The 26,385-nt window shown below is 37.7% G+C and overlaps 1 protein-coding gene across 2 annotated transcripts in view; it reads left to right on the forward strand.

The window, feature by feature from the left end:
- Positions 1 to 315: 315 nt before the first annotated feature.
- The window catches only part of ARHGAP24 (Rho GTPase activating protein 24), a 520,693-nt gene continuing 494,623 nt past the window's right edge, over positions 316 to 26,385 (forward strand). For both annotated transcript variants that reach the window (XM_005555334.4, XM_074040041.1), the window contains exon 1: positions 316 to 639. The gene's annotated coding sequence lies outside the window, so the exon portion shown is untranslated. The remainder of the gene's footprint in view (positions 640 to 26,385) is intronic.

A 26,385-nucleotide genomic window follows, 5' to 3' on the forward strand; every position in this document is an offset into this window, starting at 1 on the left:
AGGAACCAGGCAGGGAGCATTCTGTCGGTGGAGCCCGGCGGGGTAGCTCAGGCTCTCAGATAACCCAGGCGTTGGGAGGGCGGGGCTCCTGCCGGTCTCCCCTCTAGTGCGGCTCGAGTCCTGTGAAGCTACCAGTTGCCAAATGAAATCTGAAACCTCGGGCTGCATCTGAGGGTTGGCCCCACTCAGTTGTTCCAGCCTCTTGTACTGTATATTTACACATTCACACACAATCACCCTTTCTAACTTCTGGGACTCTTTGCGCAACTGCTAGGATTTCTCAAGTGCATGTGGCAACACAGCCCAGCTCCGGGTGGAAACCAGCAGGGCTCTGGAGGGGCTCGGAGACCAGGGGAGCTGTCAAGGCTGCGGCGGGGACCAGAAAGGAGCCTGGCGCGGGTGGCTGGGGGAATCCCCCCAACTTTCTACCGCAGGCGCAGCTCTCTCGGCAGTCAATTTCCTCCGAAACCCGCGCTGCGGAGCAGCCTAGTGCATGGGGTTCAACACTTCCCCTTGTTGTGGAAAGTAAAGGAGCCTCACTACCACCTTTTTTTCTTTGCATTTTCTTACTGCTGGTCCTGGGAGGCTTTTCCTTCGGAGCAGCAGCCAGTCCCGCGTCTGTCTTGAAGTCCCAGCAGGGTAGGTGATGCGGTCGTGAGGGAGTGCGCGGAGCCACCGCGGGAGGGACCGACGAGGCTGCCTGCGCCGGGGGAGGGGGCTGCTGGGGGTGGGGAGGGATAGCAGGAATCCCAAGCTGATGTAGCGTGCGTGTGTGTGTGTGTGTGTGCGTGTGTGTGTGTGTGCGCGCGCGCGCCGGGAGACAGCAAGCTGGTAGTATGTCCTGGCTTTAAAAATAGATGGAATTAATAAAAACCCTTTGCACAATTCAATTTCCTCTCGGTATCCATCCTCCCCTTCCCCCTGTTTGTTTCCTCTAGTATCTTATAGGAGTTCCCTATATAACAGGCACACAAAGATAGGTTTTAATATTAAACACATGTATTTGTAAAAATATTTATTTTATAAGTATAAAATATGTTTTAAAAATATAAATATATATTTTATATATTAGAAATATATATTATAAAATATATACATATATTTGTAAACACAAAGCGTTAGGGAATATTTGGTGAATTTCAAGCCACTCAAAATATTTTGTCTAAATTTTTTTAAAAGTAACATTTAATGATAAACATGTAATGTGTTCTCGTTTTTAGAAAATACTTAAGACTGCATTTCTTTTATAAGTACCCAAATAGAAGGGAGATAACGTTACTCTGAATTCCTTAGATAGGTTTTCAATATCAACCAGTAACAGGGAGCCCAGACTTCTTTGTAGACTGTATCTCGTTTAATTCATTTGAATTAAACATTAACTCCAAGTAATTTCTGTTTCCAGCACATTTTATGTTACTCTTTTTTTAACCTTACACAGCATCATTGTTTCAGCTCTTTCTAAAAAGAGGAAATAAATAAATCGTGCTGAGCATTTGGAATATAAAAGTTGTTAAGGCTTTGCTTATCCATAAATAAAACAATATGTGTTGCTATGTCTACTAAGTAAGACAAATTCATTGGAATCCAGGGATATTTGCAGTAGAGTTTAAGAGCTTTACTCAGTTACTGAGTAGAAGATGTACAGACAGATTAAATACAAACAATCTGTCCCCAGTTCCAATTAGAGCTCAAAACCAATCCTTCAGGGCAAAAATGGATGATGCTATTGAACTGGGCATTGTAAAACAAAACACACAGAATGAATATATTAGAAAAAGCCAGAAAACAACAATAAAGTCACATCAGACTTGTGAAGATCTCACTCCCCCTTTTAAATTTCTTAATACTTCCTCTTCTCTGGGCATATTTCAACTTCTAAGAGAGCTCAGTAATAAAACTTACCCTTTTATCTTCCCTGACTGCCTGACCTTCAGGTAGCAAGTCCAGAAATCTGTTCTCTCTAGAGTCATTACTGAGTGGTCACAGACTTCCCCTTTACATCTCGGAGGACAGAAATATTGACAAAACTCTGAAATAAATAACATCCTACCATTCACAGGAGGTATATTCTTGGTGGAAGACCTTTAAGTGGGAATAAGGTATAAACTGAGTTTTTCAGATCTGGAATTTAGTTTGAGGTATGTGGAAGGAATATAAAAGAGGTATGGTACTAGGAAAAATCTGTAATTCTTTCTGCATGTGGAGGGGCTGTTGAAACTCGGACCGTCCTTGGCTTTCAACTATATTGCTTGGTTTTATTACTTCATCTCAGGGGGTTTGGATTTGAGATGAGGGTGGTTTCTCTGTAGTAGTCTTCTGCGCCTTACATACCGTGAATCTGAACTATTTTGAAAATATAAGCCTGATAGTAAGTGGGAAAGAAGTTATCTAGAAGAAAATCCACTGCAGAACAAATGACAATGCACTCTTCCAGACTAGAGCATAGATTTAAGTGTAAAAGTGTTTTTGGCTGAAATCCCCAGGGAAATCCTTTCAGCTTTTGCTGGAGATAGTAATGGCCAAAGCTCTGAGAGCTTTCACGGATCATGGTTTTATTTACTGTGTGATCTTGGACTCTCCAGGGTGAAGGGTAGGGAGGGGCAGGAAGGGTGAGGAATGTGCAACAGGTGGTGATGAGTAGTCTGAGTCTGATTATTTTGCTGTCTTAGCCAAAGCCCTGTTGGTGTTTACCAACAGTTCCTTTAATATTTTCACTGTGACCTACTCGCCCATTGACGAGTGTTTTCTTTCTGGCTCGATAAGAGTCTGGGTTGGTTTCTCAGGGCTGAACGCAGGCGGTGCTACTGTACAGTTCAGGCCATGCATTTGTTTCCTGTTCTTAGTGTGTGCGGTGCTGTAGCACTGTCTTAGTTGCTTGTAGTTATTTTCTTGTGAATTTTCTGGCCAGGGTTCTTTTACATGAATTGAGCTATGTCATGCTGATTCCTTCTTTCTGCCATGTTTCAGTTTCTGGTACAAATGGGTGCTTTGGAAAAACAAGATGGGGAAGGCAGGTAGAGCCTCAGTCTGGAGCCCAGTAACAAGGGACAGCCACCCAACTGGTTACAATGTGGGTGTGGAGGAGGTTGGTAATAACAAGAGCCTGAGACATCCATTCTTCATTGATCACATTTTATAGAGGAAAAAGCAGAAGATATTTAAAATGGAACGATGCCTATTTGCTCTTAAAGCCATGGCTAAAGGACTAAGATCTCTCCCAGAAACAGAAAGATATTTAAAAATACAATTGTTAAATGGTCAGCTTAGCCATGAAGTTAATGTTCTTCATGCGAAGAGTGGGAGCCTCACATCGAGTCTCGCATTGGTAACCCGTCTGTCTTTGCTACACAAACTCAAACTTTACGAGGTTCTGATGGCTTCAGCAGCTAAGTACAAGCACATTTGGAAGTGGAGGGATTATTGTGATGAAGAATCAAAGAATATTCTGTTTTCAGTGGTTATTGTGTACATGTGTGCAAAAAAGCAGCATCTACACTCCATGGTGGCATTGCTACAATTAATCTTTACAAAGTCAGATCTAACTGTGTAAGTCTCTTTTCCTAAAACCTTTGTTGGATCCCAACGACTTACAATATTTAAACTCTCTAGTATAGCTTCTGAAAACTCTTCCAAGCGCTTTCTTTTTAGCTCCCCCTTCTGTATAAGGTCTCCTCAGTGTTCAGACTTCTGATCTCTGGTTCATGGATTCATTCTCCTGGAATGCCCTCTGCCTGAAAGTCCCTCTTGATTCTTGGTGGCTCACTTCCAGTGGAACTTCCTTTGGGAAAACTTACCCAATTCTATGAAGAATTAATCATTTCATCTTGTCTGCTTCTATAGCATTTTGAATATACTTTGAATAATTGTTGCAATAATTTTTTATGTATTTCCCTGTCCTCTCTCACAACTGCTGTGAGTTCCTCACTGGGTAAATTGGTGGTGGGGGAGCCACCCGAATCCAAGCCCCCAGCCCAGTATTTGAAACATAGTAGATATCTGTTAATGTTTCCCCAATAAATGGGCTAGTAAAGTCATAAATACATGAAATACTGGTATACTCCAACTTATGAAGATAGTTACATCCCAGAAGTCCATTTGAAAAATGTCTATTTGGTCTCAGAGTTCATTTTCCAAATATAACAATGCTACAAAACATAATTTACTTTTCAGACCAGCCCACACATGCCTATTTAATCTCTATAATGGATGAAATATTGTGCTTTTGCATATCTAAAGCAAAAGCAAAACAAACAAAAACTACTGTGAAATAATCTTTTTCTTTTAGAAATCACAAAATACACTTGAGTTTAAAGAAAACAGAAACAATTATAATAGATATACATTTTCCACAATTGTTTTTTATATTGTACTATAAAATCTGTAATCTATGAAATCCCAGTGGGAGGTCCTGAATTTGGCTGTGAGGACTAATAATGAAGTTAAATTCGGAGATCCTGCTTATGGAATGGGCAATAGTCTTAATTAATCAAACAAAATAGAAACACTAATTTTGGCTATTTAATAATTATCTGGAGTGCTAGTGCTTGAGGGAAATCAAGTTTAATTAAAGGAGAATGTGGAACTGGATGGAGAAGAGGAAATTTAGAGGGACACCATCTTTCATATTACTGTTTTCTTTATTATATTGATTTTCTTTTCATCTCATTTGAGCACTGAGGCAAATCCAAAGTTTCCTCCTGAAAAAAAATTGTCTTTGTCTGTAGCTATTTTTGCTGACTAATATGTAGAAAGGGACTTACACACTGTTTAGACTAAAATACATATGGGTTTATTTTATTTTCAGGGCAATGTTACCTTTGTCACGTGCATACCTGCCAGTTGGCACGTGGATAATACATATTTTGATCAAGAATTCATACGTGTGGTTCAGGGTATAGCCAGGGATTGAAAGCGCAAATTCTTCCTTATTCAGCATCTCCGAAAAGCCTGGAACTACCATCACTGATATTTAAGAGTAGTAGTCCAGTTGCTAATTGCTCTATGTTTTCTAAACTCTCTATGTATATCAAACTACATAACCAGAAATGTACTTACTATAATCACATTAAAATACTTGTTTGTTAAAATGTCAAAATGTCTTTATTATACTATGCTTTAATATGATACCCCCCATTTTTTTAACTACTGAGAGCCAATATAAAAGAGATGAGCTGAAATGGAAAGAAATATCTTGGCACCTTGTGTTATGCATTTCAAATTCTTTATATAAGGATTTCCATGATAAATTCCTTTTTGCATTGACTGCTGGGAATTTTTAAAAGTATATCTCTTCTGATTAACTACTGGGGTTTTTTCGTTAGAAAAAGGACAGGCTAAAAATTCACCATGCTTCTCATTTTGACTTGTCACCCAAAAAGCTCCAAACTAAATTTGATGCTCAATTGTACGCTAGTCAAAGTTTTCATATGACATGTTTCACATCATCTTAATGTAACTTTTAATACCCTTATGATACCCATAAGTGTACTAAGCTAATTAAGTTAAGTTAAATCCATGATGAAAATAGATTGAATAGTTACATCACTTTTTTTTTCTTGATGCAATTAAATATTTATAAATCTATATGGTATGGCTTTAGTGTTTTGGAACCAATCTTTTTTTTCTAAGTCATTTTTTGTAGTTCCTTGAAACATTCTCTGTAGTGCTTTTATACTCCCTGATAGATAAAATGACCTTTCTTCCAAATTCTACATTAAAAAAAAAAAAACTTAGAAAAAAAATCACGTTTTAGTAACTTTGAAAGTAGATACTAAGGTCAAACGTGAGTTCTTTTCAATATGTGTATCACAGATGTATAGAAGAATTCCCTTAGGGATATTGCTGAGAAATATAAGAGAAAACCTTTTGTTTTTTTTCTTACAAATTGAATCTATCAATAAATTGAGGCTGATGGAGCTGTAATTAGGGCTGTTTTCAAACCATCAAATTGAGCCTTCAAAAAACAAAGTAATTTTTCAAATATAACTTTCATTTTGTCTTGAGTTTTTTTTCTCTCTCTTTGAATCTAAGACTCTCATAGTAATAATCATCCTAAAGAATTAAATATTTCCTCTACGTACCAAGTATTTCATGAGATATTTTTGCATACATTACTTCTGATTCTAGTAGTAATTAGAATTAGTAATTCTAGATGTAATCTATGTTATATTTAATCTAGATTTTTTATTACTATTGTATGGGTTTGTTTAGGTTCAAAGAGGTAAATAAAGTTACCCAAGGTAATGTAGACTTGAACATCAAAACCACATCTGCATAAGTCCAAATCCCTTGCCATATTTACTATGTCCCCTTCCTCGCAGTGCTTTTCACTTTTGAATTTTAGAATAATAAACTGCATATTTCATGGGTTTCGTCACCCTGATCCCAATATGATGAACTGGCCTTGGAGCTCTCTAGTAATAGTTCTTTTAAGTTACTAGTTTCTTGATGACAGCCATATTTTTAATGAAATGGCTTACGGAAGTTTCCATTTATATTTTAGATAACATAATTCTAGTGCTGATGAGTTGGGACCTGTGGGATGGGTTACCACTACCAAGGTTGGCTAGTGAGAAAAGAGGCTCCATCTACCATAGGCTAGTAACTGAATCAATCTATAGTGATTAGCCTAACCAGACTATTTTCTGGTGAGAAGTGAACAGGAAAGGTGTGGTTCACAGAGATCCAGTAATCTATATCCATTACTTCATTCCATGAAATGCGGACATAGGTCCTGGGAGCACTGTGAGCAACAGGTGGAGGCAAAGAGGAGGCAAGTGGTCCCCAGTTTAAGAATAGAGGCCCAGCTTGGGACAGCTGAAATAAAACAAAAAGGGATGATTTCTGTGGGGAGATAGCAACTGAGAAAAGAAGAAAAGTTGGGTTAGTAGTGTTAGTACTTACTGGGCACACAGAAGTAAAATGAGCTACAGAGAATGGGATGTCAAAGTCAGTCTTTCTCAGAGAAGGGGCATTTATTAGAGGAATTATTGGAGTGCATCTCACTCCTGTTTAAGGAGATACCTAGAGAAGAGAATTCTATAGCTACCTTGAAGAGTCATCTTCAATTGTTTCATTTTGTTGGAAATATCAGGTTTAAAATTTTCTTATATGAGAAGCTTCCAGCAAGAAAAGATGATCCGGGGTAGTCAAAAGAGCCTGATGTTATCTTCTTGCAACCTAACTGTGTAAATCCAGGATTAGCCACACAAATACTACCTTCAGTGTCATTTTGGTTTTCACATCCCATTATGGTATGTCATTGTGAAATGGTCAAGTGAAATGTTGATGATTTTATATAACGTCATATATGGGTTATACAGCAGATCTCTGCTTTCTCACATTTCTAAATAATTTGTTGATTAGAGACTTCATTTGTTGGTGACAACTTATGCTTTCATTGTGGAATAACTTTGTGGTACCTATAAGGTTAGGTAAGGTTGGTGGGTTCCAAGGAGGAGCTGGGGTCTTTATGCCTGGAGACAGGTAGAAGCCATGGGAACTGCCTCATGAGGAGGTCTGAGAACCCCTGCACAACAGGTCAAGCTGCTGAGGGAGGATGAAAGGGGGAAGGGCAGAAGCAAGGTCACAGGATAACAAGTGCCAGAAGCCAAGAAATCAGGAGAAAAGGCAAATCCAGAGACAGTACCGGGAACTAAAAGCCAAGGGAAAGGGAAAGGAGACAATGTTTGATGTGGCAATTAAGAATGCCATTTCTATGTAAGAATAGATAACAATGATTGAAGCCTTACTATGTGCTAGTTTGGCCCTGTGCTTGTCCTAGGTTATCTCATTTAATCCTCACAGTTCCTACATGAGCCCTATGTCTCTTTTATAGATGGGAAAACCAAAACCTAGAGAGGCTTAGTAGCTCACCAAAAGTCACATACCCAGTACATGGTAGATCTGGGATTCAAATTAAAGTATCTTACTCCAAAAGAGCAACCTGTACTGTTATACTCTGCAATTAGACCTACATTCTAATCTGGCTCTGATATGCTTAAGCCCTGCAACCTTGGGGAGGTTGCATTCACCGATTTTAACTATAGTTTTCCTCTCCATATATATGGGCATTTAATGACACCTACTTCATAGTGTTAATATGAGTTCTTAATTTATGAAGTGAACAATGTATGAAAAGACTGGAGGGGTGTCTGGCACCTGATAAATATCAATACAAGTTAATAGTTATGATTAAATTCAGTGATTAACAGAGGGAATCATGAGCAGTATTTTCCAATTGTAGGTCTTAATCTAGCAGTGGTCATAAAATCAAATTACTGGATTATGACCAACATTTCTTTTTGAATGGAAAGGAATAGAATAAGACAGAATAGATGGAAAAAACTTAGTGTTCATTATATGTAGTAAAATTAGGCCAGGCACTGTGACTCACATCTATAATCCCAGCACTTTGGGAGGCTGAGGTGGGTGGATCACCTGAGGTCAACATGGTGAAACTCTGTCTCTAAGTACAAAAATTAGCCAGATGTGGTAGGGGGCACCTGTAATCCCAGCTACTCAGTAGTCTGAGGCAGGAGAATCGCTTGAACCCAGGAGGCAGAGGTTGCAGTGCGCCGAGATCGCACAACTGCACTCCAGCCTGGGCAACGAGGGTGAGACTCCATCTCAAAAATAAATAAATAAATAAATAAATAAAATAAAACATAAATAAATAAAAATTGTTTCATATGTTTTAATTTGTGTGTGTGTGTGTGTGTGTGTGCATTTCATACACTGGGTAGAAATGAAAAATGTGCTTCTGATTATTTATAACTGTCAAAAAATAAATATTTTTAAAAACCTTTAAGGGTGCAGTTCTCAAGTGTGGTACCGGGACCAGCAGCATCACTTCCACCTGTGAAATGCAAATTACCATGTCCCACCCAGGACCAGCCATTGCCTTAAATAAGGTCTCCAGGTGACTCTGATGTACACTAAAGCTTGAGGACCACTTATTATTGTGGCATTTGGAAATCATGAAAAAGCTAGATACTTAAGATACATCTAAATGCTTAAGAGTGATTAAAAGTACACATTGATATTGTATTGATTGAAGATCTTAACTGGCCACAGGATGCTGTCCAGTGTTTGTGTGACTTCGATTTTGTGTAGGTTTTTTCCCTATTTTCCTATGGCATCTACTCATAGTGCAGCTGGGTACGTCCCACAGACTTAGTTTATATGTAAAAGGATGCAGACTAGCTAGATTCTGTACCTTCTTCTAGAACTATACATTCTTTGTATGTTGCCCCGAGCCCAGGCAATCTAAAGTATATTCAATTTGAAATATTTTAATGATAATAGTTCAGATGCCTAAATGGCTGTACAGTTAGAAATTATTAAAAACTCATAAAAGCAACACTGGATATTTTATTAATTGACATATTTATTTTGAAAAGCACAGGCAGATGGGAAATTGGCAATGGAGTTAATGCAGTAATAACACTGATGACAAAAATTTGATAAAAATAGAAATATAAATTTGTACGCTGAGAATTTTTTTCCCTCAAAGAAAACAGTGAGTATATTTAAGGTATTTGATGATTGTACATCGTTATTTAAAAGGGCAAGCAGATTATATTTTACTCACCCGCCTTTGTTCGTTGTGTGTAATGTCATTTACTGTTTCTGTTTCTGTTTTTCTTTGAGACATGGTCTCAGTTGCTGTCCAGGCTGGAGTGCAGTGGTGCCATCTCTGCTCACTGCAACTTCTAACTCCTGGGTTCAAGTGATTCTTCTGCCTTAGCCTCCCAAGTAGCTGGGACTATAGGCGCACACGACCATGCCAGGCCGATTTTTGTATGTTTAGTGGAGATAGGGTTTCACCGTGTTGGCCAGGCTGGTCTCGAACTCCTGACCTCAAGTGATCTGCCTGCCTCAGCCTCCCAAAGTGCTAGGATTATAGACATGAGCCACCGGCCGTCATTTACTGTTGTATTTGGTTTATGGTTGGTAGACTGTATTTCCTTTAAGACTTAAAAGTATCCTATTTGAAAACACTGCATCCAGATTCGCTAGAAAAGACTTGAAGGTATTCTTTTTCATTTTTTTCCTTAAAAAAATATTGCCTTGGGGCCGGGCGCGGTGGCTCCTGCTTGTAAACCCAGCACTTTGGGAGTCTGAGGTGGGCGGATCACGAGGTCAGGATACTGAGATCATCCTGGCTAACACGGTGAAACCCCGTCTCTACTAAAAAAAAAAATACAAAAAATTAGCCCGGCGTAGTGGTGGGCGCCTGTAGTCCCAGCTACTCGGGAGGCTGAGGTAGGAGAATGACGTGAACCCGGGAGGCGGAGCTTGCAGAGAGCCCAGATCGCACTGCTGCACTCCAGCCTGGGCGACACAGTGAGACTCCGTCTCAAAAACAAAACAAACAAACAAACAAACAAACAAAATTGCCTTGGATATTTAAAAAGTAGGCTTTCAGTAGGTATATATATTAACTGTATGTTTCGAAAGGTTCTCCTTTATTTTTTGTTTAAATAAATGCTATGGTTGGAGAAAAGTGAGATGGACATTGAGAAAAGATTTAGGAAGATGTGGACTCTAATCCTACCTCTGGTATTAATTAGTGCCTAAGAACTTAGGCAAATCACTTACTTTTTCTAGACTTCAGTCTCCTTACCTGTAAAATAAGAGGGTTAGAGTAAATTCTTTCTAAGGTTGTTCCAACATTGAAAAGTTTATGCTGCCAAATGGCAGTGTGCTCCTTTTGAAGATTTTTTTTTTTTCTTTTTTGAGACAGTTTCACTTTGTCACCGTGTCTGGAGTGTAGTGGTGATCTCGGCTCACTGGAACTTCTGCCTCCTCTGTTCAAATGATTCTCTTGCCTCAGCCTCCTGAGTAGCTGGTATTACAAGCATGAGTCACCATGCCTGACTACTTTTATTTTTGCATTTTCAGTAGAGATGGGGTTTCACCATGTTGGCCGGGCTGGTCTCCAACTCCTCACCTCAAGTGCTCTGTTCACGTCGGCCTCCCAAAGTGCTGGGATTACAGGCTACCGCACCCGGTCATTTAGAATAATTTTGATAAGACTGTGGCTATGTGTATGCATTTGGCAGGACTCTGAAAAATGGGTATTTGATTTTATAGAGGAGTGAGGATCTGGAAGGGATATCTATAACCTGATAAAGTTTGGTGTGACCATTCCTTGACGGATTTCAGGTACCATTGGGCTAGTTTTCATCAGCTGTGGTTTTGGGGGAGATATGTGACACACTAACAAGGAGGAATTTGAAAATGTATGAGGGTGTTTTTTTTTTTATCATGACAATTACTAGATGAAACTACTGGCATTTAATACAAGGGTCAAGATACCAAATGTCCTGCAATATGTGTGTGATGGCCCGTCACTACAATGAATCTTTCTTCCTCAAATATAAAAGATCTCCCCATTGAGAAACTGGCTAATTAAGTTAAAAGATTGAGTTTTAACTTCATATTTTGTAAAATCATTTGGGAAATTGGAAATAAAATCATACTTTCTGCCGTTTCAGTAAAACAAATTCAAACAATATCTATTCTTAGATGACAACTGGTGTTTATGATGCATGAGAGAGAACAACCTCCAGCTTTCTGCACTATGTATTGACGACGCAGTAAGAAAAGCAGTGAAAAGCTTGGCTCTGTTAGTACAGTGAGCAAATATAACTTAAGGACATACTAGTAATAGTTCCTTTAAATTACTAGTTTCTTGATGACAACCATATTTTTAATGAAGTGGCTTATGGAAATTTCCATTCAATGTAACTAAACATTTCTTGAGTTCAAATAAATGCTATGACGAAAGCATTGCATGCACAGATTTCACTCCCTGTGATAAGAAATGCTACTAGATTAACGGTGCTATACAATATACTGAGTACTTCCTGTCCCTTCTCTTGAACTGCATTTGTACTGGCCTCCTCCTGCATTTGTACTGGCTTTGTAAATTCTGGGTCAGGCTAAGGATAAAGCTCCTTCAGCAGGAGTGACTCATCCAGGGCCTTGTCAAGAACCTTTGTAACGTTTTCAAATTTAAGGTGAACTTTGCTTTGGAAACAAATTACAGGATCATTTTCTTAAAATTCATTTCCCTCTTTCATCTTACTTCTTGCATTTGTGAAGTCCTTGGTTTGCTTGGTTGCTGTGTATATTTTTTAAACTACTGCTTCTATTCAGCTGTGAGATACTGTAGGTATGAAAGGTGTTGTATGGATAAAATTGTTGCCTAGCAAGCCAAAGCCACCTTGATATTTTCCACGAAAGAAACTCCTGCTCCCCGTGACATTTTTTGGTAAACCTGAGTCTTTCTGTTTTTTTTTTTTTTTTTTTTTTTTTTTGAGACGGAGTCTTGCTCTGTCCCCCAGGCTGGAGTGCAGTGGCGCCATCTCGGCTCACTGCAAGCTCCATCTCCCGGGTTCATGCCATTCTCCTGTCTCAGCCTCCCAAGTAGCTGGGACTATATGTGCCCACCACCACGCCCAGGTAATTTTTTGTATTTTTAGTAGAGACGGGGTTTCACCATATTACCCAGCATGGTCTCGATCTCCTGACCTCGTGATCCACCTTCCTCGGCCTCCCAAAGTGCTGGGATTGCAGGCCTGAGCCACCTCACCAGGCCGGTAAACCTGAGTCTTAACACCTCCACAGGAGAGGGGGAAAAGGGAGGTGTAATTTAAATGTATAACCTCACCTTTCCTGTACATTTGGTGAAAGTTTAGATTAGAGGAGAAGAATAAAATTACAGAAATATAAATAAAAACTCTTTTGGATAATCTTTCATGTTCATTATCTAGCTAGGCCTCCACAATAGTCCAATAACAAATTATAATTTATTCTAAATGAAATATAGCATTGTAGGTCCTCTTAGAATAAATTCATAGGACTTCAGAACAAAAGCCTACTTAGAAAACAGCTATTACCATCTCTCCTCCAATCTTTCCATTGGAAAATGAGTCCAAAGTGACTGAGGTGATTTGCCCCAGGACACATGGTGAGGAACAAGCAGACCAGTCTCTTGAATTTTGGCAACTGGCCTGTTTCTCAGGAACCTTTCTCACCTGGGATTTTCTGAGAGCATTGAACCTAAATGCTCTCCTAAGACATCTGATACATATAATGAATTGCCTCTTCTGCTTTGCAGCTAGAAGGGTACTAGTTAAGTACCAACTTTGGCAAAATTGAGAAAAGAGTCACTAGTATGATTTTCTGTGTTCCATTTCTGTGTTTAGATGAGAAATTTTGGCTGAAAAAAGAGAAAGAGAATGTGTAATTAACATCTTTAAAAGCATTTTTATGGAGCTTAGATTAACAACTAAAGGCAACTGAAAATTGTACCCTGTTGATATCAAGGTGTAACTTGTAACTTGTTTTTAGTTACATTTTAAAGCTAATTCGTTCTACATTCGTTGTAATAATATTAATTATGTTTGAACCCATTTAATGTAAATTGAATATTCTCCACACTGTAGATTTTCAATTAATTCAGCCTTCAAACCACATCAGAATTGTTCATTATTTTATGCTCTTCATGTGCCTGAAAAACAACAAAAAAGTAAGTTTGATGGTGTCTAACACTTCAGAGGTTTCATGCAGAAAGTAAAAATAAAAACAAAAAATAACGGGTTAATCTCTTTAAGCACTGCCTTGACCAGTCAAATAATCACTGAAGGTGAGTGAGAGAATGGATGAGGAGAGAAAAAGATGATTCAGCTCATGGTGACTGCTGTGCAAATGTGAGAAACAGGGAGAGTTGTTTCTGTGCAGGGCTTTTATTTTCTCTGTTTGCGGTCTCAGCCTTGACTGTTTAATTTGTGAAACATTCCAGGGAGTATCCTTAGCTTCTCTGACATGAGCATGAGACTAGGGCTTGACGACTCAGAAGGACTCCTTTCTAAAACAGGAGAGGTCAAATAGAGCAAGTTGGCCCTGCAGCTCATGGCTCAGCTGGGTGAGACAGACTCTTCATCTGGAGCAAGGTGAGCTCTTTGTGCATCTGAGCTGTGGGGTGCCAGAGGATGCTGCTCCACATACCTTTGCAGGAAGCTTTGAAAAATATAGGATGTGGTCTCAGAAACACTGGGTTACTTCTGTAGCTCGAAAGAAAGAATCCTAAATACTTAGATTTCCTTCCAACATTTGCTCATGGCTCAATGGTTTTCCTTCTGGGACTGTGCTTCTGATATATATTTCCAAGCAAGAATAGGACCCTAGTGGCTTGTGAGGGTTAGAACTTGTTTGTTTAGCAAATAACACTTGGACCAAATATAGAGCCATAATAATAGTGGCCTGTTTTTACTGCTGTTTTCTATTAGTTTGATGTAATGAAGATTTCCTTAATCTCTTAGAAATAGCCATTATGTAAAATAAAATTATATTGAACTATTTGATGGAAATGCCAAACAATTAGTGTATGACATCATTTACGAGCTGTATTATTAATGTGAAATGCTAGAATTATTCAGCAAGAGTAAATGACATGCAAAGGTCATATTGCCATGGGCCTGGAGAGGGCAGAAATGGGAGGGAGAGGGAGAATAAATATATATGTCATGTTAAGGTAGAATGTGATAAAATTACTGGTGATATTTTGTATTAGCCTGAGGTGTGCTGAATTACAGTTGGTGATGCTTTTTGTCAAGGTAGTCAGGGAACAGGCCTAGCGATTGTTTACAAGATTAGAGATTGATTCCTGATACCAATGTTGACCCATAAATTGTAGCTAGAACAATTAAAACTGTGTTTACAGTCTTGGAGGCAGTCAGCAGAGGCCTGTGGTTCATAGGAACCAGGTTATATTTTGCGTTAAATCTGAGCTTTGCTTTGAAATAAAGATATTAGATGTTTTTTCTTGAGTTGGTAGTTCTTTGCTTTTCAATTTCCTGGTATTCCATTGTTAAATTACAGACAATTCTCTTTAGAATTCATTCACACATGAACCAGTTTACCCCTGCTGAGAGACTGAATTTTATGCCATAATTGATTTTAATAAGAGGCAGGGAAGCATCATTATTGTCTGACCGTTAAGAGCTATAGTTAAACAGTCGAGTCATAGAACATTTGTTTGGGAGCTTTGGGGAAGGTTTTAATTAGCCCCAGCTCTTGTTAGAATGATGCATTTACCTCTTGCAGGTCTATGAATTTAGCACTTTTTGTTTGTGGTAAATTAGTGGCCACCAACTGGTATTTGATAGAATCAAAAAGATTTGTTTATTTTTCCCCAAAACAGAGCTTGTATGACCGGACATTATAAAAGCCTTGATATTTGTAGAATTTATTAATAAAAATTTTCCCCACAGGGACCACTCAATATAGTTCCCAAAATCTCAGATTTTTCTCATCTTCATATGTTTATTCCAACACAAATGCTTCTTTCTGCAAACTCCCATTTGCCTTTGCTTAATATAATAGATTTGTTTAGTTTTACACTCCTGTTAAGCAAGATCGAATCTTTTTTTCTACCTGCAATTGATATTTATAAGTGTTCATACAAAACTTGTTACTTTAGGTTGATCGATTATTTTATTATCTTTTTTTGTCCCCTTGGAAGTTATGACAAAATGGTGCATAATACCGAATGTCTTGTAATTCATCACATAAAAATAATGCTTGCTTAGACTCATTTTTAAGTTGATAACTTTTTCATAATTAATGATTGGTTTTAGTTCATAATTTTTTAGCTTATTGATGACTAAGTGGTACATTCTTCCATTTAAAGTAAGCCCTTAAGAAAATAATAGTTTTGTTCTCTCTCATTTCCTCTGCTAATTTTTGTGTTTAACTTTAAATACCAATTCAGAAATATGATTATAAAAATAAGTAACAGAAACTATTCCATTCTGGTATTAATTGCCAGTTACTGTTCTTGTACTTTTTCAGTTATTTTTATTAGTAAATCAGCTAGGCTCTATTTCAACTTAGACATTATCCAGAAATCACCTTGGGTCTGTTTAAAACACACACACACACACACACACTCACAAACACACACGGCTGTGTGGAAACCAGGCTGGAGGGAGCAATTATGCTGAGTAGGAGTCCCAAGAGGGGTTCTGTGTGCACTAGGTACTTCCTGGGGACTTGGAATGACGGTTTTTAATCTAGGTTGTTGCTCTGAATCTATACTTGTTTCTTAGTCCAAGGAAGGCTCTGGCCAGAGTACTGTCAACCAAGTGTCTTGTGACGAGAACCTCTAATGCCTCTGGGTGTCTGGAGTGCTATCTCATAGAATTAGCTTCAAGTTCCCTTAGAAGTTTCAGCTGCTTCATGTTCTGAATTCTAATGAATTTGAAACTATACTGAGCAGGTGACAGCTGTGAGTGAGGGACCACATCACCAGCTTATTTACTTTTATTCTAATTCAAAGTGATAGGTCCATTACTTTTTGAAGTTGAATGTCTTGTTTCTATTCTTTTTCTAACCACTGTTTTGTCTTTTCTCTTTCTTCCATTTTGGTTCTTTTTATTTCCTCTCTCTCTTCCTTGCCATTCTCTCCTCCCTCCCATATTTCCTCACTCTTCCCTCCTCTCTTCTTCCCTCCCTTCCTTCCTTCTTCTGTTCTTTGCCTTTTCTCTTTATTACCCTAGAACCTTGTCATATCAGTTTCCTTTAAGGACCAAACTTTCTTATGATCTTTTTCTTCCTCTATTCCTTCTTATTATTACTGGTCATGGTGTTTATTGGCCCTCATTCTTCTTCAGTTACACGTTTCTAGGATATGCTACACTGGTCAGTATCTTTGTTTCTTTTGGATTCCAAAGCCATGAACTAAATATTTCACTTTAATTGTTCAAAACTGCTTAACTGAACTGTTGTATAATTATTATTAGCTCCTCCTTTCTACTCCTATCCTCATAAAGCTTGAATAGAAATGTAAAACTAGATAAGCAGCTAGTTTGATAAATATTACTTTGATAATGGATTCAAAAAAGCCTATATTTAAAGAGTCAATCTGCTCTAACATTCAGTAACAGCGCCAGGTCCCTTAAAATATTTTTTTTTTAAGTGAGGATAATTGCCAAAGTAGGTAACATAGCTGAAAACATTTCATGATACAAATGATACTTATTGCTACTGAGATTTACTATCAAAGAGAGTCACTATTCAGTGTCACAGGACATTTCAAAATCCATATTTTATTTTTTAACTTTTTATTTCAAAATAATTTGAAACATAAAAAATTGCAAACTGTATTCCCATATAACCTTTTCTAAATGTTAGCATTTTAGAGTTATCAAACCAGAAAATTAACACTGATAAAATACTATTAACTAATCTATAGTTGTTATTCAAATTTCATCAGTTATCCCACCAATGTCCTTTTTCTAGAGCAAGAGACAAACAGAAATCATATACAACATTTACTTGTCATGTCTCTTAGTTTCCTCCAGTCTGGGTAGTCTTTTTGTGTCTTACGAGATCTTGACACTTTTGAAGTCTAGTGACCAGGTATTTTGGAGAATGTCTCTCACTTTGTGTTTTGGTAATAAAAGTCAGGTTGGGCGTTTTTGGCAAGAGTACCATAGAATTAGTATTATCCCCTTCTCAGTGCATCATATCAGGAAGCGCATGATGTCAATTTGTCTAAATACTACTGATATTAACTCCAATTCTTCATTCCAGGCTGGCCAGGTTTCTCTACTGTAAAGTTGCTAGTTTACTTTCTGTAACTAATAAGCATTATGTGGAGAGATGCTATGTAAATGACCAGTTTTTTCTATCATACTTCCAGCTATGAATTTTGTACTCATTGATCATTCTTGCTGAAACAGTTGTCACTATGGTGTTTGCCAAATAGCGATTTTCGATCTTCATCATTCCTTCTACCATTATTAGTTAAAATTCTTCTACAAGAAAGTTTTCCCTTACCCACCACTTACTTACCTTCAATTATTTATGTATATCAGTATGGACTCATGGGTATCTGTTTCGTTCTATGAGTTATACACCATTACAATTGATATTTATTTTGTTGCTCAAATTGTCCGCATTTGACCATTGGAAGCCCTTTAAGTTGGCTCCTGTGTCCTTCATATCACCATCATTTTTGAATATTCGTATTTTCTGGTACTACAAACAAGACGTTCATGCTCTTCTTGTACTCCATTTGATCCAGCCCATGAGTCAATGATTTTCTAAGGACACCAGATTTCTGTTATTAAAGAATGGAATTTAGAAACCAAAAATCTGGATTTACTTGTGCTCATTTGCAAAAGAATGTATCTCCTTTTTCCTACAGTCTATTTACTTATTTGCTTAAATCTTCCATACACATAAAGTACTTTTAGAATTGTTAATCCATACCTCTGTGAAAAATATTTACTAACAAAAGTACAATATTTAGCCTTAGAAGATAGAGTCAAAATGCTTTGTTTCCAAAGTTACTTTTCTTCTCTTCCTCATCATGAAAGAGTTTTATGCTTTCATCTACAAAGAAAACTATGATGAGTTCATGTTGACCTGAATATTTACATACTTAAGTGAGTCGTCTACAAATCAAGGTTGTATTTTTTAATAGACTGATTTTGATACTTGCTTTGTTATTGAGATGAAAATGAAGCTTCATATTTCTATCATGTTTTCTTTTTTTTCTTTATTTCTTCTAAAAAAAAGGCATGCATGTGCAGAACGTACAGGTTTGTTGCATAGGTATACATGTACCATGGTGATTTGCTGCACCTGCTGACCCATCCTCTAAATTCCCTCCCCTCACATCCCATACCCCAACAGTGTGTGTTGTTCCCCTCTCTGTGTCCATGTGTTCTCATTGTTCAACACCCACTTATAAGTGAGAACATACAGGGTTTGGTTTTCTGTTCCTGTGTTGTATGTAACATTATTATACATTTTTTTTTTTTTACTCTTTTAATATCTTTAATATTGGCCAAGGCAGGTGGATCACGAGGTAAAGAGATCCAGAGCATCCTGGCCAACATGTTGAAACCCTGTCTCTACTGAAAATACAAAAATCAGCTAGGCATGGTGGCGCCTGTAGTCTCAGCTACTTGGAGGCTGAGGCAGGAGAATCGCTTGAACCCAGGAGGTGGAGGTTGCAGTGAGCTGAGATCGCGCCATTGCACTCCAGCCTGGTCACAGAGCGGGACTCCGTCTCAAAAAAAAAAAAAAAAAAAAAAAAAAAAAAAAAAAAAAAAAGTCTTGTCATGTAGGAAGTAAAATAACAGAAAATAGCCTTCTTTCAAGTTTCTGTAACTGAGTAAAAGACAAAACTGCATGAAAAGTCTCAAGAAAAAGAGTGAACTGGCCGGGCGTGGTGGCTCATGCCTGTAATCCCAGCACTTTCGGAGGCCCAGGCGGGCAGATCACAATGTCAGGAGTTCCAGGCCAGTCTGGCCAACACAGTGAAACTCCGTCTCTACTAAAAATACAAAAAAAAATTAGCCCGGTGTGGTGGTATGCGCCTGTAATCCCAGCTCAAGAGGCTGAGGCAGGAGAATGGCATGAACCCGGGAGGAAGAGGTTTCAGTGAACCGAGGTCCAGCCCAGGGGCTAGTGTGAGACTCCATCTCAAAAACAAAACAAAACAAAACCAAAACCAAACAAACAACAAAGAGTGACCTGAGCCAAAAATGACCCTCCACTTTTACAAACCATTTTGTCTTCCTGAAAGACATGACCTATAAATGATCGAGTATGAACAGTATCTTTACACTTCTTTCTTTCCTTGATTTGTTTCCGGGTTTCAGGTAAGAGGTAAAGGGTCAGAAGGAAGACAGCGGCTAGTAGATGCTGAAAAGGAGAGCAGTAGGCCAAGTCAAGTAAGTACAGAAGTACAGCATTTTTTTTTTGTTTTTTTATTTTTTTCTAAGACGGAGTCTGGCTCTGACCCCCAGGCTGGAATGCAGTGGTGCGACCTCGGCTCACTGCAAGCTCCGCCTCCCGGGTTCACGCGATTCTCCTGTCTCAGCCTCTAGCTGGGACTACAGGCGGCCTCCACCACGCCCGGCTAATTTTTTTGTATTTTTAGTAGGGACGGGGTTTCACCGTGTGAGCCAGGATGAGTCTCAATCTCCTGACCTCGTGATCCGCCCGTCTTGGCCTCCCAAAGTGCTGGGATTACAGGCATGAGCCACTGGGCCTGGCCCACAAAAAAATTATTATTATTAATCAGAAATTACAGGATATAGGGGAGATTGGTTAATAGTAGTGTGTCTATTTTTAACAATGTATCAGAATGTAATACTCTATAGCATGGCAGGCGTTAAAAGCTTTTTCTGATGCCTAGATAGAAGTAGACAGAGGCATGAGAATGATTCAGTGCTCAGCTGTTTCTCCTTAGCTGTAATTTATGACTGACAGCATTATTTCTCTTGGATAGTGAAAGAAAATTTTAATCTTTTTATAGTACCACATATTGTATAGAATTTGTTTGTGTCTAATTTTGACTCTGTAGCTCCCCAAACCCTAGAGAACATGTGAAGTAGTTAGCCTACTCTTATCCTTGTCATGAGATTTTCATCTTTTATCTTAAATAGAATAGCGAACTCTTTCTTTCAGTGAAGGACTTTTCCTCTATTAGTCACACTTAGTGGTTACAAAGTTCTCTTTTCTTTTATACAAATGCCAACATTTTTGTAACTTCTTGGCTTATGAAGAGTGTGTGTTTAGAGTTACCAGGAACCATGAAAGGGAAGATACCATTGGTGTTTATTTACTGAGATTTAATAGGAGAGTCATTAATATGGCATTTTCACCCTTTTCCTGCCGAAATCTGGGAGAGCTTTTGGTTGCATATGCCTTTCAGGCTTAGCATTTGTAAAACAAGAACAGCTTGTGACTTTTACCATAGGACAGGGCTTTCAGCAGAAATAGGTCTATCACAATTACTGTGAATATGTGCACAGGAATCCTTGCTATGGTGGGAATGTTTATTTGTTTACTTTTCATAACCAACAGCAAACAACCCTTCTCTTGAAGAAGTATATTTCTCCTCTGGATTTTGAGAAAATTTTAACCTTTTGCATGATGTATATAGATCACCTTTTGACCACAAATATATGTCACATCACATTGGACAGGTTTCAAATCACAACCATGAAGTTCAACAACATACTGATAAAAATGGCCATGCAACAATGTGAAGATTAACATGTAGCAAGATCCAGGGTATATTAAGTTGTAATAATAAAAAAGGCACAGCCTTAGGTGCCCCATAGTTCATGGTTTGCACCACATTTTCACACAAGTTTTGTAGATGTCTAACTACAGACACTAGCACACATACTTTGGTGACAAGTAAAAAACCCTTTGGGAAATTAATATTACCCAAATGTGTTTTGGTGAAAGTCTATCCTTCCTGAGAAAAGTCCTGCCAACAAAATGTAGAGAAATGAGTATGAAATTTAGGAATGAACAAAAAAAGAAGTCATTTTGTGACATTTACAAGTGGACAAGGAAGGACGTCATTTTGGGCAAAGCGAACCCACATGCAAAACCGTGTTATGAGAATATTAGATATTTGGCAAATGTCCCAGAGTTTCATGTGAATTTGTACGCTGTTGATAAAGAGGAAGGAATGGAATCAGGAAATATGAAATGGTTAGAATGATTAAACTTGGTGACTAACAGAAGTAGTAAGGAAGAAAGGATTGGACATATCCTAACCAACGGAGCTTATTAGTCACAGATGTTGGTGAATAAATCCCACCATGCCCCATCTATTCCTGACAAGCGCAATCAAGGTACGAAATCATGTGCTTTGGTGAGACCTAGAGATAAGGTTTCATGTTTCAGTTCTGTCAAAATGCTCTGTGTAACACTGGGAAAACAACTGCTGTGAGCTTTAAATTCAGTATCTAGAAAACAATATTTATTTCTCAGAAATTTTGTAAAGATTAATTGTGAGAGAAGTCGCTTTGAAATAATTATGTAAATGCAAAATATGTTATCTTGTTGTCCACTGCTACTAATTGTTAACATTAAAAATGTATATCTGCAAAATCAGTTCTTCTATGTTAAATTAAGAAACTCAGCACCGGCCAGGCATAGTGGCTCCTGCCTGTAATCCCAGCACTTTGGGAGGCTGAGGTAGGTGGATCACCTGAGGTCAGGAGTTCAAGACCAGCCTGACCAACCTGGTAAAATCACCTTTGTACTAAAAATGCAAAACATGGTGGTACATGCCTGTAATCCTAGCTACATGGGAGAATGAGGCAGAAGAATTGCTTGAATCCGGGAGGCAGAGATTGCAGTGAACCAAGATCACGCCCATTACACTCCAGTCTAGGCGACAAGAGCAAAACTCAGTCTGGAAAAAAAAAAAAAAAAAGAAAAAGAAGTGCAACATCATGTCCCTAATTTTTTAGTTATACTGTTGCAACAGCCTTTGAACACATGGCAGTTTTGCCAGGTTTGGGTCTCCCTCAGTGTTCAATTTCCTTCTCCATCTTTTAAGTTTCTATTCTAAATAAAACAAGAGGTAATTATGGTTGAGTTCCCTTTTCTCTTAAGTTGGCGAATAAAAAGTGTAGAGTCCTTTATGCAAGTAAAATAAATGCACAGGCTAATAGTTTATTTTCTTTTCTTTGGTAACAAGAACAAGGAGATTTTTGTGAGGAAACAAAATACTTGTTTGCGAAGAATTTGTGATACTGTGTCAAAGGTGACTAATATCTTGAATCTCATCCAGACACCTACTACAGGGGAATTAAGGACACAGTAAAATAATGGCCATCTTTTATACCTGGGTTGGCTCCTAACATCAAATTGTGATGTGGCTTGTGGAGTAGTGGGCTGCGCTTGGCCACACTAGTTTTGTGTGTGCTTTCTTTGCTCCTTTAAGCCAACACTAGAGAGAAAGCAGACTGAATAGTTGTGTTGCTATCTTCTCTGTGACCTACTTACTTTGGTATTCTAAATTTTTCAATTATGTTAATGGAAAAGGAAGAGAGCCCTAGAAGAGAGTGACCTGTGCCCTGTTTGTGAGCTCAGCCTCATGCTGAACAGCCCTAACTCGCCACCCCAAATGGGGAAATCCATAAGCCTGTGTAGTTGTCTTAGCCACAAGGAAGTGAAGAGACCAAAGACAGTCTTTCTCTCCCAAAACCTAGAGAAGAATTAGAATTGTGGGGAATTGATCCCAGGAATCTACATTCTAACAGATTGCTCAAGTAAGCCTTCTCTACACTAAACTTCAAGAATATTTTTGAAAAATTTCACCATCTTTTATGATCCTTGTATTAGTAAATTAAATGTAGCCTTAATAATCAATAAGCACTTATCCACACTTATAAGAAAATGAAAGTTCCCTCTAAAAGCAAAGGAACAAATTAAGAACGTATTTTCAAATATCGTCATACATTTATTTTTTCTTTTATTTGCTTCAGACAAGTTAGAATTTCACTATATAAACTAGTGCCATCCATGAGATCAGAGAAGAAACCTTACAGTTAAGCTCCTCACACTTATTCCACAGCTTATTCTTATTTATAATGAGCTTGTTGTTGTTTGCTTAGTAGTTATTACTAAGGGGTTATTACTTTCATTAGACCTTGCTTAGAATGTCTTCAAACTTAAATTATATATATTGTTTTAGAGTGAGAACATATACCAACATTTGAAAGAATATATAAATATGTATTTGCTAATGGCAACATTGCTAAAATAAATGTATGACCTTCTAAGTGACTGGTCTAAAAAGGGCATTGATGATAGGTTTAGTTCATATTGGAATTTCAAGCCTCTAGTTTTGTAAACAATCTTCCTATTTGATTTCAATGTTAATGAAATTCTCCGCTTTAAAATCATTCAGAAGATAGCATATACTGTCACTAGCAAGCATTCACATGGCTTTAAGTGGGAGAGAAATACTAGACGAAAACTAGAAAGCCTTTATCGCCACTTCATTTCCTGTTTTCCACTTGTCTTTGGTGATGATTCAAGGTCTAAATATTTGAAGCTATGAAAAATTAAGAATATTCTCCAGAGGTTCAAATGAAGAGAGCTCCTACCTAGCCTGCAGCTTTGGTTGAGGCCAGGTTTGGCTCCTAGAATATTAGCTACTATGACTATCTTTCATTATCACCTCTTAGAGAAGGGAACCATTAAACAACGAAGAACAAACCAGAATAAGACAAAGAAACAGTTGGCTTAAAGATGACTGCTGAAGAAGAAATGTGTATAGAGATTCATCTAGGTCTATGCTGTTCCCTGTGGTAGCCACAGCTAATGATCATATGCATTGAGGTTAGTATGAATGAGGAACAGAGCTTTTAATTTAAGTTTCTAACTTTAATTTTAATGAATGTATATTTAAGTTTAATAATTGGTACTATTTTTAATTGTTGGAAAAAAAATTAAGCTTTTTTGGGGAACAACTCACCTCTGGAGATCTACTTTTTAAACTGTAAATTTTATGAAGCCTAATACCAATTAAGTATTTGTGATAAAATTTAGCATCCAAATTGAGATGTACTGGAAATGTAAAATACACACTAGATTTTTAAGACATAGTATAAAAAAATATATAAAATTTTCCCTAATATTTTAAAGTATGTTTACATGTTGAAATGATATATTTTGAGTGTGTTGGGTTTAAAATATGTTATTAAGATTAATTTCACCCATTTCTTTTTACTTTTTTAATGTAGATACTAGAAAATTTTAAATGTGGTTTCTATTATATTCCTGTGGGACAGTACTCATCCAGATGCTTATGAAAGCCCAGATTTCTATAGTGCTGGAAACCGAGAAGTCTGGTGTTCCCTGGTATTCATTTCAATGCCATGGCTCTACAAGGGAATAAATATGTATTAATCAGTGGTGAAATATATCCTTGGAAAATAATTTCAAAACTTTATTACTGAGAATACAGATTATTAACTAAATGGTAATAGTACTATCCTAATAAGTGCCAACTCATCAAAACAACTAGGGATATTCAGAGTGAGGACTGTATAAATGTTTATCAAAATGTTTTTCTTGTTCCAGATTTTCTTCTTATAACTTTTAAGGTAATTTATTTTAGTCAGGATTAACTAAGCAAAATATGTGGTTATAATTATATCACATGATGCATATAAATTAAGCAATAACTATGAATCATCTCAGATGTGGAATGTTCATGGCCTCAGAGTGGAATACGGGAACTCATAAGACTTTTTTATTATTATGATACTTTAAGTTCTAGGTATATGTGCACAACGTGCAGGTTTGTTACATAGGTATACATGTGCCATGGTGGTTTGCTGCACCCATCCACTCGTCATTTACATTAGGTATTTCTCCTAATGCTATCCCTCACCCAGCCTCCCACCCCCACAGGCCCTGGTGTGTGATGTTCCCCACCCTGTGTCCAAGTGTTCTCATTGTTCAGTTCCCACCTATTAGTGAGAACATGTGGCGTTTGGTTTTCTCTCCTTGTGATAGTTTGCTGAGAATGATGGTCTTCAGCTTCATCCATGTTGCTGCAAAGATATGAACTCATCCTTTTTTATGTCTGCATAGTATTCCATGGTGTGTATTTACGACATTTTCTTAATCCAGTCTATCACCGATGGGCATTTGAGTTGGTTCCAAGTCTTTGCTATTGTGAATAGTGCCGCAATAAACATATGTGTGCATGTGTCTTTATAGTAGCATGATTTATAATCCTTTGGATATATACCCAGTAATGGGATGGCTGGGTCAAATGGTATTGCTAGTTCTAGATCTTTGAGGAATCGCCACACTGTCTTCCACAATGGTTGAACTAATTTACACTCCCACCAACAGTGTAAATGCACTCATATTTCTCCACATACTCTGCAGCATCTGTTGTTTCCTGACTTTTTGATGATCACCATTCTAACTGGTGTGAGATGGTATTTCATTGTGGTTTTGATTTGCATTTCTGTGATGACCAGTGATGATGATCATTTTTTCATGTCTCTATTGCCTGCATAAATATCTTCTTTTGAGAAGTGTCTGTTCATATTCTTTGCCCACTTTTTGATGGGGTTGCTTGTTTTTTTCTTGTAAATTTGTTTAGGTTCTTTGTAGAATTTGGATGTTAGCCCTTTGTCAGATGGGTAGAGTGCAAAACTTTTCTCCCATTCTGTAGGTTGCCTGTTCACTCTGATGGTAGTTTCTTTTGCCATGCAGAAGCTCTTTGTTTAATTAGATCTCATTTGTCTATTTTGGCTTTTGTTGCTATTGCTTTTGGTGTTTTAGTCATGAAGTCTTTGCCCATGTCTATGTCCTGAATGATATTGCCTAGGGTTTTTTTTCGGTTTTAGGTCTAACATTTAAGTCTTTAATCCATCTTGAATTAATTTTTGTGTAAGGTGTAAGGAAAGGATCCAGTTTCAGCTTTCTACATATGGCTAGCCAGTTTTCCCAGCACCATTTATTAAATAGGGAATCCTTTCCCCATTTCTTGTTTTTGTCAGGTGTGTCAAAGATCAG

This window comes from Macaca fascicularis, chromosome 5 (assembly GCF_037993035.2).
Source record: "Macaca fascicularis isolate 582-1 chromosome 5, T2T-MFA8v1.1".
Taxonomy (NCBI): domain Eukaryota; kingdom Metazoa; phylum Chordata; class Mammalia; order Primates; family Cercopithecidae; genus Macaca; species Macaca fascicularis.